The sequence below is a fragment of the Bactrocera dorsalis genome, chromosome 4 (genome assembly GCF_023373825.1).
Source record: "Bactrocera dorsalis isolate Fly_Bdor chromosome 4, ASM2337382v1, whole genome shotgun sequence".
NCBI classification, from domain to species: domain Eukaryota; kingdom Metazoa; phylum Arthropoda; class Insecta; order Diptera; family Tephritidae; genus Bactrocera; species Bactrocera dorsalis.
Genome location: NC_064306.1, coordinates 73,270,915 through 73,291,113, shown reverse-complemented (window position 1 = coordinate 73,291,113; position 20,199 = coordinate 73,270,915). Strand labels below are relative to the sequence as shown.

Genomic DNA, 20,199 nt, shown 5'->3' with positions numbered 1-20,199 from the left:
GTTAAAGGGTTGCGTGTCATTGTCATTTTGTTATTTTGTCAGCGTTGTATTTTTGACCACTTCTAGTCCGATGTTCGGATCCCACATATATAAAAGAAATTAATTATATATATATAAATTATTAAAACACTTAGTTGGGTTTTAATGTTGTTTTATTTCTCTTGTTTGCACAAGAGCAGCCGTTTGTATCGGTCGAGTTATTACAACTGATTTGCTAACTAAAATATTGCGACGACTACGCCTAAATACCTGACTCTTTGTTTTACCTGTCAGTTGCTGCACATGTTTTGCCGTGTGACTTGCAAAATGCAATTCGGCAATTTACCTCTTGCTATTGGCTTTTCCGATGTAGCGATGTTGTTGTTGTCACGCGAATTACGATGTTATATGTAATTTATCAGAAATTACATATTTTCCGTTTGAATAAAAAACTTTGGCTAATTTTCCGTACTGTGCGGCTTGACGTTCAGTTTATTAATAATCATTTTATTCTTTATAAAAATCTTATTTGCTAAATCTACTTGGAGCCGTTGTGCTGACTTGACATTCCTCAGCATCAACGACCCGGCATATCTTAAATAAACATATCAAATAATAACAGTGGCATTGGATTTCATTTTTAAAGGAATTTAATCTGAAGATTCAACTTACATTTTAGAGGAATGAAAAATATTTAGAAAATACTTGTCTTTTTTGGTATATCGACAAGTTTGAAAGTGGTGGAGTCGTTTGACGACGCAACTCGCGCTACCTGGTCGACGCTTCGTCATCAGTATCGGTGGGAGAGTTGTTGTTATGCTATTTCCACACTCAAACCTGCCGACGCACCGTCAGCAATATCGGTGGGAGTGGAGTGTTGACCGGATACGTGTTTACCGGTGTTAACTTATATATAATAGAAATCAATTATAAAATCTCAAATTATCAAGTAACGAACTTACCTCTTTCAAATCCAAAAGAAACTACGCTTTTCGTTTTCTTCTTCTTGAAAAATTGTGTATTCGTCTTTTGTATTCAAGTTAACATTACAGTATTTTTAGAATGTCGATAGTTTTTCTCTATCTTACTTACGTATTCGATGTCGATAGTACTCAAATATTTTACCGCTATTTTTTTTTAATTTTGGGTAAGTGGAACCGATGACATTATTCCAAACTTGGAGAGGATCTTGTTTAAGATCAGACACTGGATTTTTCAAAAAGTAATTCAACTCTGAAGGCATTTCGTGATCACTAGACAAAGGCGTAGAGTTTTTGTCATTTACAAGTTTATAATTGTATCTGGCAAACAACTAATAACTTCTTCAATTACTTCTATTTCCGTCGTAGTATTTAGTAATTCTTTGACACATTTAATTGCTTTCGAATATGCTATGAGATCTTGAAAATGTATATTTTTAAATCTTGGGTCTAGCAATGTAGATACAGCAAGTATTTGAACATGTTCAGAGGGTAACAAGCGTTTACTGATTTCAGATATTATGCTCTGCTTAAGATCCTGACCCAAAGGACTGTTTGTTTTGAAGTTATTTATTTTTAAGTTTAGCATTCGTACTATGGGAATGACTTTGCTGCTAGTAACATAGTAACTCTTCAATACCTTTTCCAGTTATCATTGGAGGAGCACTTTTATGGCAATTAGCAATTTGATTAATTGTTGGTCGCAGATGCAAACATTTTTCCACCATATAAAAGGTGAAATTCCAGCGAGTGCTGACATCTTGTATTAATTTTAGATCATAACCCGTTCGTAATTCATCACTCGCCACTACACTATGCTTGAACCAGGTCACAATCCTTTTAACAGATGCAATAAATTCTGGTAATTGCTTTGTTTTTGCAATCGATTTTTGAGCTACTAAACTCAGTAGGTGAGCAAAACAAATAATATGGCATTTTTTTCAAATGAGATATCTACAGCTTTAACAACATTTGCTCCTCCATCAACCACGGTCCTCTCTAGTGTTTCCATCGCTCGCTCTTCCAACTCGGAGGATTGAATTTCTTGCATTGGTCCTCCACCTGTCAATATCTTATTTGCTTTCGCCCTTCTTGCCCTTGAGCGAATCTGGTTTTTCCAATGATTTAAACACTGTAAAATAAACAAGATATTTATAACAATTGAAATATAATAACTGTGTAAAATAATAACTGTCGCACCTTTTTTTTTTAATAACAGGATTAATAGTTCTATTCAAATTAAATAGTAATTCTTTTATAAATACAAATATTATATGTATATGTTTATTTTATGCATCAATTTCAATTCTTTCTTCTTTGATTTTTTGTACTTCCTTTAAACGTTTAGAAAAACTTTCGTAAGCGGCACGAACGACTTTATTTGGTATTTCGTTCCATATTTTTGTCAAATGGTTTTTGAATTTATCCAAAGTCATGCGACTTAAATTCCTCAGTTTGCTAAGCATATGCAATAATCCAGTGGGTTTAAGTCCAGAGAAGACGGAGGCCATTCTTCTGCTGATATGAAACTGGGAAAATTTGCACGACACCAGTTTTCGCTTTATGTGCAGGAGCAGAATCTTGTTGAAAACAGAATGGCCTATTCCCAAACATCTCCATTGCGTGAGGCTTCAAATGCTCTATTAGGACGGTATTCAAATAATATTCTGCATTTATTTTGATGCCTTCATCATTAAAAAGCAGTGGAAGTTTGCCACTTTTGCAAATCGCGCCTCATACCATCACCGAAGAAACATTTTGGAAGCGCTCTACACTTTTTTTTAGCTCTAGGAATATCGGACATCTTAGCTGCATACACTCGATCGTTTTGAGGGTTATGGGGTTGTTGTAATAAAAACAGCTTTTCGTCAGAAAAGATAATTTCTGACTCTGCGTGCCTCCTTTGTAGCATTTTGCATCTCTCCCTTCACTTTTTCTTCTGCATATTCGTAAGCCCATGAATTCTTTTTTTCTTATAAGCTTTAAGCTTAAGGTCTTCTTTAATTACCAAATGAGCGGACTGGTGACTCATTTTAAATCTTTTGCCGAGTTTCCGTACCGAAACGGAGCAATTTCTTCGAATCTGCTCACGCACAGCATTGATCGTCATCTTTGTTCTGACTGATCGCTTTCGTCCAGTTTTTTTCTTTACTTGCACAGTTCCGGTTTCAACAAATCTTGCTACGGTCCGCTGAACAAATCTTCTGTTCACATTATGTCTTTTCAGGGACTTAACAATTTCAGAAGTTTTCTTGCCTTGCAAATGTAGTTCTAAAACTAGTTCACGTTTCACATCCATACCGCTCAAAATTTTACTATCAAATGAAATGTGAAATAAATAATAGCTAATGATGTTCAATAAGTAGGCGTTGTAACGCGATAAAAAAAATTATGTGAACATTAGGATGAAAGATACCAATACTTAAATACATACATACATATTTTATTTTAGACAATGAAGAAATCTGTGATCTTCTTTTGATGGTGGGTTTGAAAGTTAAATTTAAAGAGTTTTTCTTCAAGCGATTCAATTTCATCAAGATAAAGATTTTTACTTTCCATAACATGTTTAACTGTTGAAAGCACACCTATAGCTGCTATTAAGGTGGGGGGAACATCATTACATTCATCTTCTGAATTTTCTTCAGGAGATGCTTCGCTGGATCTTTCGTCTAAGATGGATGAAACAATTTCATCTTCCGTCAATGTTCCAAAACATTCAAGCTCTTTATCGCAGTTAACATATTCCTTAAACTCTGTAGGATCTATTGTAACATCTATTACTTCTTCAACGACGTCAGAGGAATTGTTTTCAATAAAAAATCCATCCTGTAATTTGAAACAAATAAATAAAAAATTAGAAATGCAAAGAAATTTTCAACAGGGGTTATAAAACCCTACCTTACGGAAACAGTTTTCTATAGTTTCCTTCTTAACAAGCCACCATGCCCGCTTTGCAAAAGTTAGAGCATCTAAGATTGAAATCGATTTCACAAAATCATTGTTTGATAAGCCCTTTTCGATTGCAAGTAACTGTTTTCTTACAAGAATTTGTCTGAAATAGACTTTGAAGGCATGTATGTAGAATTTTTAAAAAATGAAATACGACACACTTATTTTCGACATTTGTTTATTGAATCCACTGTTTTTTCCTATTTAGGAATTGTACTTATATAGTATTTTACGCTAATACAATTTCACTTTATACTCTATACTTGATATAATTCAACTCGAATATTGAAATTTACTCTACACTGTACTTAAATTGTCTTTTAACTGAACTTGATGACCTTTAGTGAGGCTAGGCACTTCTCCACTCAACGGCGTTGTAATCGGGAATGCATTATATTACTTATGCTATGATGGACGCTAGCCTTACCGCCCACATCTTCTACCTAATCCACAAATGTCATCCACTATTTGACATTTGGATCAGTGGTTGCCACACTGCCCTTATTTCTCATCCTACAATCGGCCGTCCTGACAAGCTATTCGCCCTCGAATACCTAACCCCATTTCTTAATATTTTCTGCAACGGTAATGGTCTTGTTAGGCCCTTCGTGGTTTCCTATTTTCTTTACTTCGTATCTTCCGTGTGGTAATTGTGCGACTATTTTGTATGGCCCGAGATATTTCGGCCTCTATCTCATGCCAACCCCGAACTGTGTTCTTTTAATGGCGACTGCTTCGTTAACTCCGTATCTAAAATTTCCCGTTCTATTCTTGTTGAATGTTATAACGTTCTCTTCCTGAATTCGCTTTATGTTTTCTTTTGCCTCCTGTCTTACTAAGTCGCGCTGAGTATTTAACTCTTCCACCTCTATTCCGTCTAGCATAGTTTGTAATTCTGAACTATCTGATGTGCGCATATTTAAACCTGTAAGTATTTTGAAGGGTGCTATCCCCGTACTCCGCGGAGAGGTTTTATTCATGATTTGTTGAACTTTTGGCACTTGACGGTACCACTGAGTTGAAGTGTTCTGACACATTTTCGCGAGCATTGGAATAACTATACGATGCACTCGTTCCACCTGACCGTTGCCGCGAGGAACCCCCGTCGCAATCAGCAAGTGTTGTATGCCTTCCTGGTTACAATAATCTTTGAAAGCATTTGCCGTAAAGGCAGCCCCCCTATCTGTAACAATCCGCCTCGGATTTCCAAAAATCGACGCCTGTTTCTCTAGCCTATCCACTACCTCTTCCACCCCTTGATCGAGTGGCTGTAATATTGATGTGGTATTAGCAGGAAGAAATTCAATTTTGTCATTTTCCAAAACTAAGTCGGTCACCTTATGGCAAGGAGCATTATCAATAAATAGCACAACTTTTCTATTTTGCTTTATCATATCGCGATCACTTTTAAAATATTTGTCCAAAGCGAACTAACCATCCAAGCTTTACCCTGAAAATAATATGGAAAGGGTATGATTTTCCCTTTAAAGCAGCGAGGATTTTTTGATTTTCCAATGGAATATATTTTTTTTTCACTTCCGTCTGCATTGCAACAAAACAACAGGGTTAGACGCATTTTTTGTCTTTTTCCTCCAGTCACAGTAATTCCCTTTCTAGCCAAAGTCCCATTCGGAAGTGCTTTATAAAGTAATCCGCTCTCGTCCGCATTAAAAACATTGCAGGGTTCATAGTTTTTTAATAAATTCTGCAATATGTGACGTCTATATGAATCCGCCCCCGCAGTGTCAGCATCAGCCGCTTCTCCAGTTATTTTTTAAATTTATGCCCTCTCGCCGTTTCCAGCGCCACAGCCAGCCATTGGTGGGAGAAAAATCAAAATGCATTTTATTAGCGAATTCTCTAGCTTTTTTGAGGAGTTGAGCATCTGTCAACACTACGTTTGCAGCCCTTATTTGGTCAAACCATTTGGCAAGAGCCTTTTCAATTTCTTTATTACAGCTTGCGTTTCATGCAGGTGGCGTTTGCACCTTCTTCCACTTGTTTGCGATTCCTCAAAATCCTATTTATGGTTGAAATATCACACTTAAAATGTTGTGCAACGTCTTTTTTCGGTTTTTCATTACGCTCAACTAAATGAAGAATCTGTATTTTTCGTTTAATTGATAAACTTGTGATTTTTCGCCCTTTGCCAGGCATTTCGGAAGTTTTTAGATTGAATTCGTTTTAACAACTAGCGATACTCGATAAACTAGCGGTGCAAGTGGAATTAAGAATCGATTGTATAGTGCTGCCACTGAACTTCAAAATTTGGAAATATTTTAAGAATTTTTAAAGTGCACTTAAGCGCGGAAAATTATAAGTAACATGGTAATTGTGGTACGAAAAATTTAGGTACTTAGGCGGTTCGGGTAATTAAGCGGGGAGGCACTTAAGAGAGGGATTTTCCTCAGATTACATTAAAAAATTCACGGTGCCCGAAAATGTTGGTTACTTAAGCGGGTTAGGTACTTAAGCGGGGGGGTACTAAAGCGGGTTTCACTGTAAAAAAAAATTTGATGAGTCAAGAAAAATACAGTAAAAATTAAAACAATAATAATTGTACGAAAGTTGGTAAACAGGAAGTAAGTATCAATTACAATTGTTGCAATGTTTTAAATAAGAAAATAAATTTAATGATTTGTTTTTATTATTTTATTGGTGTCTTCTGGGTTTTGGTGGGGGTTGATGTGACGATATAATTCACGCGAAGGGATTTGCATCCCACTTCTGACACCACTTTGTAGGAAAACATTATATTGTGTCCACTTTATTTAGTATTCCGAGAAAAAAAGTGTAATTTGTTATATTTTAACTTAAATATAGTTTTAACACTTTATTCAATATACTGGTTTATATTTTAATAATTTAACACTTTGGTTAATGCCAAAAGTTGACTTGCTTGTCTTTTCTTACGCGTCTGTTGCGGTTGAAGTCTCTGATGTGCTGCACACAATGAGTGAGTTTGGTGTTGACAAATACACACCATGCAATTCATCCCAAATAGCGTCACATGTTTCGTATATAATTTTTCGGACTGTCGAAACTCCAAGTTTGAAAGACCAAGATAGAACATGGAAATTGCATCCTTGTGCCAAGAAACTGAAATTAGTAAGCGTTTAAGTATACCAGTATAATAATTATTTCACATCGACTTACATTAATGTTACCGCCAAACGAGTCTCAGGCTGACTTGGTTTTCTAAATGAAAAACGTTGCAGTCTTTGCTTTAATAGCGACAACAATAAATTGTAATTAGCAACGCTCATTCTCGTAGCTTTATAAAAATGCTCCTCATCCTTTTCTTGAAGTTGCTTGATGCAAGTTTTGTAGAATCCTTCCTCTTCGCGTGAAATATTCACAGGACGAACCCACCACCTTCGGGAGTTTCTATTGACCTCCTGGAACACTTCATGTACTGTATTGACAATACGTAAAATATTAATAATTGTCCTCAAACATTCCTCGTTTTCCATGTTTATTTAATTTATTGAAAGTAAAAAAGTTTTATAAAATTATGCAGAACGACAAAGTACAAAACAACTAACTATCACACTGTGTACATGCAAAAAGGACAGCTGTGTTGTTTTGTTTTCATTTCACTTTCGTACTGTCGTTTGTCGTCTGTCGTCGTATTGTGTTCAGCACATGAATCGTGTGTCGCTTTTTGTAACTGTCGCTGTCGGCGTTCATTCAGAGTGTATGTTTATAGTTGAATGCGTGCGTATATCAGGTCAGGTCAGGGTTGTAATCCCACATGTATGTACATAATAAACATAAATAGGAACAAGTTAAAAATATCTTCTTAACTTAAACATATATGTGTTTGTTTATGTTTTGCCGACGCACTTTTGCGACTGTACGATATTTACAGTTAATGCCGCGACTGAGGTTTTTCTGGAACATTTGTTAGACGCTGATTCGGCGTCATTTCAAATATAGTTTTGAAATTGCTGTACTAACGTTTTCTTGAATATGAAACTTATGTACACGCGAATTTGCACGAACTCACATACAAACACATATAATCTTATGTATGCCGAAAAAAAATTTTTTTTTTCACTGTTCTCGGTCGAGCCCCCAATTGTGGGATTTGCCACCACAACACGCTTCCAATTGTAATAGCGACACTTCACACAGTTTTTAGAATTACACAGTTTTAGAATTTATTGTGGAATTTTTAATCAAATTACAATTTCTTATTACAACTTGCAGCTTATAGATTGTAATTACAGTTTTACAGTTAAGTTACTGTTTTTATCAAAGTGTAGCTCGCAATGACATTAAATATTATATCAAATTAAAGTATAGCGCGAATTAAAATGTGATTTCAGAAAATGCCGAAAATACAAGATTAAGAAAAATACCGAAGAAACACTTTACGCCGACGACAACAGTTTAACGACTAATTCTTGCTTTTGGTCTTATTGTCTATTCCACCTCCCGTCTTCGTTGGCTTAGCTGCCACCAATCTATATTCCCACATATATTTCTTTAATTTTTTTTTAAACAGCTTCCGACAGCTAGCACTTGGCATATTGTTTAAAGACTCCGCAACATTTTGGAAGCATTGTTGCGATGCCTCCCTGAATTTTGCCTCTTCTTCGCTCCTCCTCTACATCGTAGCCATCATGTCAGCAAACATTTCCTGTGAAGTCTGCCTTCGAAAACGTGAAGTTGATGCCATCTCGCTTACTGATGGACGGATCTGCGGATCTATATAACTTTACTCCAATAGTTGGAACATCAGGCGGTCCATCAACCACGGTCCTCCCTAGTGTTTCCATCGCCTGCTCTTCCAACTCGGAGGATTGAATTTCTCGCATTGGTCCCCCACCTGTCAATATTTTATATACTTTCGCCTTTCTTGCCCTTGAGCGAATCCAGTTTTTCCAATAATTTAAACACTGGAAAATAAACAAGATATTTATTACAATTGAAATATATACATATATACAAATATATATGTATATATGCCGGAATGGCCTCAGCAATTCCGTTGACACTGAGGAGACCAATTATCACGTCATACGTTAAATGACAATCTAAAATTACATGAAACAAAACTTCTAGGGCATGTCCTTCAATAACGACATCCGATAAAATCTGTAATGTGGTACACACAGCGGCATTGCCGATACCTTTTAATACTACATTATTGTTAATTCTTTTTCCGAAAAATTTGTTTGATACAGATTCTTTTACAAGTGAACACTCAGCCCCGGAGTAAAAACATAATGGATACGACTCACCAGACTGAAACAGCATTCCCCTTGGCTCAGCTATTGTACATACGTTCACCCTCTTCTCGTATACGTTTTCCTTTTTAGCGCTCGAAGATGTACTGCTACCCTTTGGACACACTTGCTATATGACCAGCAACTCCACATTTGAAGCACGTAAGTGTTGATCGATTTCTGTCCAGCGACGAACTGCTCTGCAACGGATTAGCTCTTGAAGTGTAGTTTGGTTTATTCCTTTTTAAACGGCAGTCTGCGATTTTGTGACCCGCTTTGCCACAAAAATGGCCCTTCACATATGATGGCAACTTCAACTTCTTGTTTTCTGGATACGTAGAATTATCAAAAGTTGAGGAATCCTTCCGCTTTCCGAACGCAAAAGCTTTAAGTTCCTGCTGAAGCTCGTTTCTTGTTTTGATATTTGTTGTAAAAAGCAAACGCTGCAATCTGCTATCGAGCTGCGCAGCATGCGCAAGAACGACAGACACAGCAATCTCCTCAGTGTTCATTGCCTTCCATCTGGACACAAGCGATGTTACCAGACGACTTCCATACAACGAAAGGCACTCGCCAACTTTTGGACGACCATTCAAAATGTGCATCAATGTGGCCGCTGAAGTCTCTGCTCCCACGTAACGCTGCACGAACAAGTCTTTAAATTGCTGCCACGTTATGCCGGCAAAGCAAATTTGCGACAACCACTGCGAAGCGGCTCCTTCCAAAGACTTACTCAAAGACATGATGAGTGCACTACCCACTAAAGGATTTTTGGCTAAAATCATGTCGACCGTTGTACACGATTAATTTGGATCAGCGCCCGCACAATCAGGATTAAACTTCGGAAGCGAAATAGCTTTTGTTTGCAAAGTTGCAGGTTTTTGCATTGCTTTGATTAGTTCCACGAAATTTTGATTTTGAGACTCCAACAGTGCACGCCAACAATCGTTTGGATTTTCTTTAGGCGGAATCCATCCCACTTCTGATGTCGGAGTGGTCTCAGCAACTTCGTTTACACTTTGCATTATGGGTTTCTTGATTTTTTTAATTTAAAATTGTAAAATTGTAAATGAATTGGAATAAAATTGTTTTGCGCAGTGAGTCCCTCCGTTTCTCTTCACACTCCAAATAGCAATGCAACGGCTGACGCAATTCAACCGCCATTACACCGTTACTCGTTACTTTTTGTAATTCAGCAACATCTAAGCATTCAGGGCCACACTCGGCAGAGCCTTTAGCTCTCACCTCGCTCTCAGCTTTATTCGTTCAGTTACAGTTCAGTGACGTTGGAGAAACAAATATGCAAAGGCTACTACGATCATAAATACACACGAAGCTTCTTAGAAACGAACAAGTACGACAGAGCAAAGTAAAAGTGAACATACAGTATACACTGCATATATTAAACCACAGTATTTACTACTTATATTAAACTACAGTTGTTGCTACGCCGACATACATATACTTCTTAAAATATAACTTATTGCATAAACAATATTGTATCAATTAAATATGCATATAACTAAATATCAATGCATTTAAAGTTACATTTTAATGATGGCAATTTTTCCTTTTAAGTACTGATTTCTTTGGATATATCAGCACATAAAATTAACAGTCATCTGTGTTTTACACCGCATTTGTAAATGTAGCTAATTCTTATTGGAATGCACATTACTTGAACAAACTTATATATACCAATTTATGCCATTTTTGTCATTTACATTTTTTACTTCTGTTACTTTGTTCTTATTCCACTTCTTCAATATTTCTTAGACACATACATTATTCCTTTTCTTCTCTAACCCTTTTGCCTCATTGTATTTTCTTCCTTGCCGCCGTTAGTTTAATCTTAGCATCTTCGCACTTCTTTCTGCTTCTCTTCCTCTCTCGACATTTGAATCAGAGAACATAAAAACATAGAGACTCTATCGTCGGGATTAACCAGCCTTAGGTCATTTGCTTCTTTTAATTTTTTGACCTTATAAGGGCTTCCGATGAGTATTGTAAAGAGATATCCCTCTTTCGCATTAAAAGCGCACATTTCTCGCACTTTAATCGACAAAAAACCTTCTGGTATACGGCATATCCAGTATAGTAGCGACGAACCTGTTTTTCGGCTGGTTTTTTGGTCTCAGCAAAATGCTCATCTGGAATACATATTTGTTCCACGGCAAGTTGCTCAGACGGTTTTAAAATTTCTTTCAGGTCGTCTTCCTGGCCAATATTCCAATCAAGGTTGATGTCGTCGTCTTCTTCGCAATTGCTGCCTGTTTGCGAGAAGTTGCGTCGCAATATGTGCTTGGACACTAGCCTTGCAACAATATATTGCATTTCGTGTGCGGATGGATGATTATTCGCTCCTAAATTTGCGCGAATTCTATAAAAAAAAGTTTTCCAGTGCATCCTGGTTCATTCTCCCTAAGAGTATAAGTGATATATTCGAATATTCATCGAATATATCGCCACTCAATGCAATCATTGCATTTATCGTCAACACAAATGAGGCACAATATTTGTTTGTTAGACTTTTTTATATTTTTTATATAGTCGATGTGATCTTTTAATCTATTAATTTTTTCAATACAACCTCTTTGTATTGGCCGTCTTCGCGGATTTGGATTGTAAAGCGTCTTACAATCCAATTCGTCGAACAGATCATTCATTCTTTTCACCAGCAGTTGGGTTGCTTTGGCGCATATTTTTAAGTGCTCATCGGAGCCCAATAAATTTTCCTTTATTGCCGTGTCTATTGCCGCGGCGAACGAATTACTGAATATTTGTGTAGCTCTAGACACCGACATTTTTTCCATGTTTGAGGACACATTTTAAAATTAACGCTCGCTTGGTCGATGGCATATATTTTTTGGACTGCTTTGAACGATGCCAGTCCATCTTGCGTCTCGGTGTCGTATTTCACGATCATGTTGCGCATGCATTTTATCTAATGGCAATAGTCAAATTTATATTATATATAAATTTTATTTTTATTTTTTTTAAATTGTTCAAGACTTTTTCGTCGATACCGGGGCAGACATACCGGATCGGACGCCAACCCAAAAGTGTTTTTTTGTGGGGCAATGCAAACCCCAAGTCGTCGCACATAAAATTATAGGCCTTAGTCTAGAACTGGAAAACAATCGATGTCTGGGGCCATCGATGTTTTCGATGTTTTTGAAAGAAAACATCGATGTTTCATCGATGTTTTCAGTTAAAACAAAAAATTAAAACTTAACAAATTTATTAAGAGATCATTGTTTTTGATTTTTGTTGAGAAAAAGTAGCTTATCTACTATATTCGATTTTAAAGCGCATCTCCTGTCCGATACAATTTGTCCAGCTTTGCTGAACGCTCGTTCAGAAGCGCAGGAAGACGCTGGTACGCAAAAATACTTCTTTGATAATATTGCTAAAGCTGTCGTATCCTTTGTATGCTCCTAAAATGAAGAGAAAATTATTTTTGTTATATTAACCATGTGAATAATTATATTACAACTTATTATTACCTTCCAATAGTCAAGTGGATTGACTTCTTCAGCTTCATGCGCCGTTTCAAAATATTGGCGCAAAAGAATTATGGCGTCAGCTTTATTTGATTTACTTTATCCTCCAGCTTTTGACTCATGAAGGAAAAGCGTTTGGGTTGTGGTGGTGTTGGCTGTGGACGTGGTGTTGTTTTTGACAAAAATGTGGAGACTTCTAACTCTAAGCTTTTTTTAGCCTGCTCAGCATTTGATGGCTGCAGGAATCCATCCTTTTTTGAACCGTGGGTCCAAAATGGTTGCAAGCCTTGTCGCGGTACGCTCCTCGTACTGTGAAAATCTCTCTGCCATTCGGACCCTTAGGTAGTCGACGACTAGTTTTAGCCTCTGGAGATATGAAAGAGTTCATTTCAAATATTTGTTTGCGCAGCTCACAGCATGTTGGAATGATCAGTGATATAGTCACTTTTGTGTCTGCAGAAACGGATACGGTTGCATCCTGACAGGGATTAAGTATCTCAACCAGTTCCTTTATGAGTGTTATTTCGTCTGCAGTAAAACGGCGGTAAAGACTTGGGGTTTTCAAAAGAACTCTCGAGATTGCTTCATTTGTCTCCAAAATACGCTGCATCATAAAGAGAGCACTATTCCAACGCGTAGGAACCTCCTGGATCAAACTGTACGGCTTATTAACGCCTTGCTCTTCCTTGAATTTAGCATTAAGCTATATTGCTCGCTTTAAAAAAAAGCGACTGTGCGCTTGCACTTCACAATAATTTCGGAAACGCATGGCAGCTTTAGCACATCTTGCACTAATAAATTTATCGTATGTGCAAAACAGGGAATATGCATGATTTTAAGCAGCTCACAAGCTTTTTTCATTGTGGCGTCATTGTCTGTTACTACACAAACGACTTTACCTTGCAAACCCCATTCAGTTACAACATTATTTATAGTATCAGCAATGTTAACAGCTGAGTGGTTAGTTGGTGTGATAAGTTGGTTCGTCGACAAAATTTTTGAAGCAAGCTCAAAAGATTCGGTTACAAAATTGACACGTAACAGTTAGATAGGATTCATTGGCTCTTGATGACCAGCCATCGGTTGTTAATGCGACGCTTTCGACAATCTGAAGCTCTGCTTTTAAAGTTTTCTTTTAGACTATTGTATTCATTTTTTAATAGTACATTGCGCAGGTGAGTCTTACTCGGCATTTTTGTAACGTGGATCTAGTTCATGGATCAGCTTGGTTAACCAACATTATTAACCACATTTAGAGGTAAGACATCGGACGCAACCATATTTAGTACCAGCTTGTCAATGCGTTTCTTTTTTTCAGAGGTATTAGAGTAGAGGATATCACGCTCTAGGAATTTCGTCATGCATTTTGCTTTCTCTAAAGGCTGATCTTTAAGTAGCGTAGGATGCATGCGCTTCAAGTGATCCCATAAGGTTGGTCGTGTTTCACCGGTTTTTGTACTGCTTACCGCACTGGTTGCAAATAGCCATATTACGCTCCTTGCATTTCTTAAAACTGCCAAACCATCGACGTTCCCTTTTGCGTTTATTTGTGTGCTGCTGTATGTCATCCTCAACTACATTTTCTTTATCGCCAGTTGATATTGATGTTACTAAAAAAATACAAATACAGACACATGTTATAAGTATACATATACAACATACACACATTTTTACTTGTATGCAGAACTATTTAGAAACAATACTTACTTTTCACAAATTTGTCCATTTTTTATCACCACGCTTAAAGCCAACACCACCGTTCGCCTTCAAGTTAGTCCAAGTTTACTGTATATTATCATAAATTTAATAAAAAAATAAAATAATGCGAGACAAAACCAATTCTACTTACACGTTGCTCCAATGCACAGATACAATTAAAAACAATCGATAGTGGTCTATGAGCCATCGATGTTTAGAAAATTTAAAAAACATCGATGGTATCGATAGTGCCATCGATTGTTTTCCAGCTCTACCTTAGTCGACATATAATTTATGTTCAATGCCATTGCTTTCTCCTTTTCGTTGTAGGAGTTCTTCTTCTTCACATTGACATTTTCTTGTTATGGAATTTATATAATAAAAGTTTTATACAAACTCCAGGAACACACCAGCCCGATTTGCCAAAATAGTAAAAAACACTTCAATTGTCGTTTAAGTTAATTTTTATTTTACACAACCGTACGCTCTCGTTGTCTGCTGCAAGTAAGTATGTGCATACAAAAAGGAACAAAAAATTGAAACGGTTCGGTTCAGTGGTTCGAACCAGTTTTCAAGAACGTGTACCGGTGCAGAAACCGGTTCCTTAGGTTCCCTGAACCGCGGTTTCGGTTGGGTTCATTTGGTTCAATGATATATTTGGAAGTATTAATTTTTTATATATAATTTTTTTATTGTTGTCCTTTAGTAGGCAATGAAATTCAATTTTTGCATCAATTATTTGTAATATTTTAATTCTCTTTTTACATTTTTCTTTTGTTGTCTTATAGTAGGTACTTATAATAAGAAAATATATAAATGTAATAAAATTCAATGCTTACATCAGATGTTTTTAGTATATAATTATAGACTTAGCGTGTAAGTCTATCTTCCAATTTGAATAAAAGACTTTGTGTTCGTTTACGTTACAAATCGTGGTTTATTTAAGAGCTGCAAGGGAACTTAGAATAAAGTTGTTTTAGTTTAGAAGATACATATCGTCCTTGGTTTACAAGATGTCCTGTGTCCTTGAGTTCCTTCCTGTCATCTAGTCCTTGGATGTCTATTTGCTAGATAAACTGCTGCGTACTTGTTGATGATTTTTTTTCCGCTTCACTATGTGCCAAACTTGCAACATGGGATTGCAAAGAGTATAATCTTTCTGACGACACAGACTTGTTGCAAGTTTTGCAAAACAATACGACGCCATCAGTTTTAAAAATAGGATATTTCGCGACATAAGAAGCTAATTTGTCCGTTTTTCGCTGTTTTGCTTTCGGCATTATGTAAATTATAGAATAAAATAAATAAATGTAGGATTTTATTCAAAATGCCGTATTTAAATGCAGTTACAATTCAATAATATTTATTTAACGAAATTCAATTTAGCTTAAGGGGTTAAGTGGTCCGTGGCTGCCGGTGGTCTTGCGTGGTCTGTCCTTAAATCATCTTTGTACCTACTGTTCCATTTTCATTCCAGTCCGTCCGCTGCTGTCACATCTGTTCCTACACAGTGTTGCATTTCTGTTTTAGTCTTACTGTCCGTTTACACAGTCCTACATAAATCACTTTTTTTAATTGAAATTGAATAAATTTACCTCACTCGATTCTGCAACTAAAAATTAGCTACATGCCCGGCTACGCTATATAACTTTATGTTAGATATGGTAAACTTCAAAACATCTGTTCACAGAGATGTGACATATGATAATTTGTGTATCGATAATTTTTCAAATGTCATCGAAATTATGAAAATAGCTACTTGAAATTGCATTTTTGCATATTATAGATCGATCTAATCTACTTATGCAATCAACTTTAATAGAAAGTAATCTGCAATTAGAATAAACATAGAAATTTAATTTGACAAAACATTATAATCTGTAACTTACCGATTAGTTAATCTGTTTGTTATTTCAGAACGCAGCGCAGAGGCTCTTTGGAAAATTTCTTCTTTTATATTTTGTCTGTTAATGGTAATACCCACTGTCTTGCAAATCGGATCAATAATTTTTCGAAAGCCACTGTCTTCTAATATTTTCAGTGGTCTGCCATTCTTTGTGACCAGCTCCAAACAAGCTTCCAACAATTGTTCCTTTGTTAAAGAAAATTGTGCCTTCGGCGTCTTGGCTACAACGTATTTTAAAATGCTGTTGTCGTTATTAACGTATTCACTCTTCTTCTTTTTCGGCAACAGTTCTACAACATCACTATGCTTCCTTTTCACATGTCTGTAGGTTTATATATAAAATCACCAACGTTTATTTTAAATATAATTAAGTTTATTTGAAATTAACTGTTTATATTTAAAGTTACAAAGGTTTATTTTAAATATAGTTATGTAAGTTTATTGAAATTATAGTTTATTTGAAATTACAGTTTATTTTAGTTTACACTGAAATACGAGTACGTCTTACTGGTTTGATGACCATCCAAAGACTTGTCGTTCTCGTCCAGTTACGCGATAGCGTTCCTACGTTGTTCTTGTCTTTCTATTTTATGTTCGTCAGGTTTGCAGTGTTGCATTTGTTAGTAATATGTGTTTAAAAGTTGCGTCCACTTCTAGTTTTCTTGCGTCCCTCTGTCAGTCCCACATGTCTTAATAAATTTTCCGTATGTTTTCCAGCCATTTGCATGTTGCAATGTTTGCACACAATTTTATTTTCTTTTGCATTGTAAGTGAATTCTTCATGCACTTTATTTTTGCTCATTTTGAATAAATAAACATATTAAAATTAAAAAGCAAATACGTAAATGTTGCGAGTATGTAAATGCAATAAGTGATGTGCGCATTTTACAGATGACAAAAGTCAGTACTACAACAGTATTGCCATATAAATATAAAAATGCTTGAAATATGCAAGGCGCAGAGTTGCACTTTTTACAAATATTTAGAGTAAAAATTGACTGAAAAATTCTTTATTTGAACCGAACCGAACCATTAGGTTTTAGTGGTTTTCGGTTCGGTTCAGTGTTTTCAAAATAAAAATGGTTCGGTTCGTGGTACAGCTTTTAAAGGAAAAATCGGTTTGCAGCCCTGTATTATATCATAATGGGCATGCAAGTTAATAAAATACTTTTTATTTTAGTTTTTTAAAAAAGGATTTTATTTTATTATATAATTTTTTTCGCTTAGTCACTATTACTCGTTGGGAAGAATATGTCTTCTTAGTCCCACCTTTTTGTCAACCGCACTTATTAACTACCACTTAACTACTGAATTGAAACTTATGTTAAAAATTAGTTATTGGAATTTAATCACGTCACACACTAGCTCAATACCTTAAACCAGTGTTGTCCAATGCAATAGTATGTAGCTTTCACTTGTGTGTGTAAAGCGTTGCTGCAAACTGTGTTGGCAGAAAAGTACACTGAATAAATAATGAGCAATTTTTTTTTATAATGTTGATGAAAATGATTTAAGTTCAATTTGTACAAATGTTGATCAGTGCGTTTTTCATTACTTTGTCCACATTTATCTCAGAATTATACTCCTTAATTCGAATGAGGTCAGCTATATGTTGATCCGAAAGATTGTTTCTATACTTATTTTGGACCAATTTAAGTGTTGAAAATGAAACTTCACAGCTATATGTGGATCCAAACATGGAATATAATTTTAAAATTTGTGTTTTTATGTTATAATATTTTGTTTCATCTATTTTCTTCCAAAAATTAATCCCTGATTCAATAGCCAATGATAAATCACTACGCATCTTTAGTAATTCTTCTTGAACCTCAGGGTCTTGGTTATGAAGGGTGCAATATAAGGGATTATTATGAAGCTCTATTACATTTCGAATGATATTAAAATCACTGAATCTATTTTCATAATTTTTTAAAACGCGGTCAACTATATCTGCATATGTTTCTAATTTGTTTTGATTGGAAAATTCCTGAATAATAGCTGTTGTACATGGCATATTTGTTGAATCATTTTTCTTAATCTGTTCTATTAAAATTTTGAGTTTGTATCCAAATTGGTCTATTGAAGTTAACAAATCGAATATGTTTTTATTTTTTCCTTGGAGCGAGAGGTTTAATTTATTTAAAAGTTCTGTGAAGTCGCACAAAAAAGCTAAGTCCAATAAAAAATCTGGACTTTTCAAAGAGGTGCGAAGAGTTTGTGAAGAAGAAGAAGAATCTTGCTCCAAAAACAATACAATTTCTTTTTAGACTTTTGCCTCGGCTTAGCCAACGAACTTCGGTATATAGAAGTAGATCTCCATGTTCGGCGTGTAATTCGCCTAAAAATTGTTTGAATTTCCGATGGCTGAGGGCATGGTGACCTCCTTTTATTTTATTTATTATTTTTATGGCTATATCCATAGCCTCTACCATAATAAGTTCCTTCGCAAAAAGGGCTTGTTGGTGTATTATACAATGAAAGGTGGGAATTTTTATATTACTTTTAAAGTAAATAACTAACGAGCCCTTTCTTTTTGCCAACCATGACTTTGGCCCCATCGGTACAAATTGAACTCAATTTATTCGTATCAACTATAGAAAAAACATGTTCATTTACGGCTTCATATAAAGTTTCGCCTTTGACATTACCGTGCAACGATAAAATACAAACAATTTCTTCGAAAATTTCAAAATTTGCATTTATGGTTCTAACACACATTACCAGTTGACACAAATTGTTACTATCCGTGCTTTCATCCAAACACAAAAAAAAATTTGCAATCAGACAGCCGTTTTTACATACAATTTTGAATATATGAGCTAATATCTTCAGTTCTACGGGCAATAGTTTGTTTTGAAAGTGGAATAGTCGCAATAACTCTACACAATGTTTTGCCTTCTTCTCCAAAGCATTCTAAAACATTTTGAAATAATTCTTTAAAGAACACCCCATCGGTAAATGGACGGCATTGTTTTGCTAGTGATAGCGATACAATATAAGAGGCTTTTTCTTTTTGGAGCGTATTTTTTTCTTTGGGACACTCACGTTGTTTTTTTATTTTTACTGTTATTTTTGTTATTATTATCAATATAATCGACATAATTTAAATAGCATTCTGCTTTTTTTTGTAAAAGCAGACTTGATCGTTCGGTACCTAAAATTAAATCATACTGATTGTGGGAGGATTCATAATGTCTACATAATGCATAACGTGTAAGATGTGCAATCACTTTATTAAAAATGAGGCAATGGGCTTCTCCCTCCATATTTTCAATAAAAAAAAAATTTGTCTCCCATTCAATTTTAAACATTTTTATAAATTACGCATGGGGTATTTTCTGGCAGTGTAAAAAATTAAACTTGCGCATACGTGCTAGCTCACAGAATTCTGAAACGCAACTGAAATAATTAGCTTCGCCATACGCTTTGCCGAACCAAGCTATTCATAGATATGCGAGCAGTTTACTGCCTCTTTCGTTTTTTCTGAAGCTGGCAGAAGAGTATACGTGTGAGTATACGTGTTTGACGTCGCAGCAGCTAGCCTATGCCCCGGGCATAGAAAAAAGCCATTTTGGCCGACACTGCCTTAAACCGTAAAACTACCTTTTTTCTTGTTTTCCAACGAAGGAATAAACCGGGAGTATTTATTGAGAAAAATCAGAAATCACAACTTCAATTCAAGGCTTTTGGTTTTTTATGATAAATACAATTTTGATACGATTTCTTTATGAAACAAACTGAGGTCGAGCGATGAAACAAATGAGGTCGAGCGCGCGTTGTTACTTGCTTGAGCGTGACGTCGAAAAAAGGAAGGGCCGGCTCGCTTTTTAGCTTTTTGGCGTGGGTGCCGGTCAGCCGCTAGATCTGCTGTAGCGGTGACATTGTGGATGTTATGTGTGGAAATGTTGTGGAATTTGTGTGGTGAAATGATGATTGCGGGGTGTCGA

The 20,199-nt window shown here is 35.8% G+C and overlaps 2 protein-coding genes and 2 long non-coding RNA genes across 5 annotated transcripts in view; 2 read left to right on the top strand and 2 right to left on the bottom strand.

Moving 5' to 3' along the window:
- LOC105232950 (uncharacterized) overlaps positions 1–20,199 on the top strand; it is a 249,592-nt gene that overhangs the window by 59,601 nt on the left and 169,792 nt on the right. The window lies entirely within an intron of this gene.
- LOC125778333 (uncharacterized) lies at positions 12,370–12,899 on the bottom strand. Its single transcript, XR_007422630.1, has 2 exons — positions 12,652–12,899; positions 12,370–12,582 (listed from the first exon to the last, which is right to left on the bottom strand). It is a non-coding gene; the product is annotated as an uncharacterized LOC125778333 (long non-coding RNA).
- Positions 14,165–14,623, bottom strand: LOC125778336 (uncharacterized). Its single transcript, XR_007422633.1, has 3 exons — positions 14,498–14,623; positions 14,356–14,433; positions 14,165–14,258 (listed from the first exon to the last, which is right to left on the bottom strand). It is a non-coding gene; the product is annotated as an uncharacterized LOC125778336 (long non-coding RNA).
- LOC125778329 (uncharacterized) overlaps positions 14,627–20,199 on the top strand; it is a 153,919-nt gene continuing 148,346 nt past the window's right edge. The window contains exon 1 of the mRNA XM_049455348.1: positions 14,627–20,016. The gene's annotated coding sequence lies outside the window, so the exon portion shown is untranslated. The remainder of the gene's footprint in view (positions 20,017–20,199) is intronic.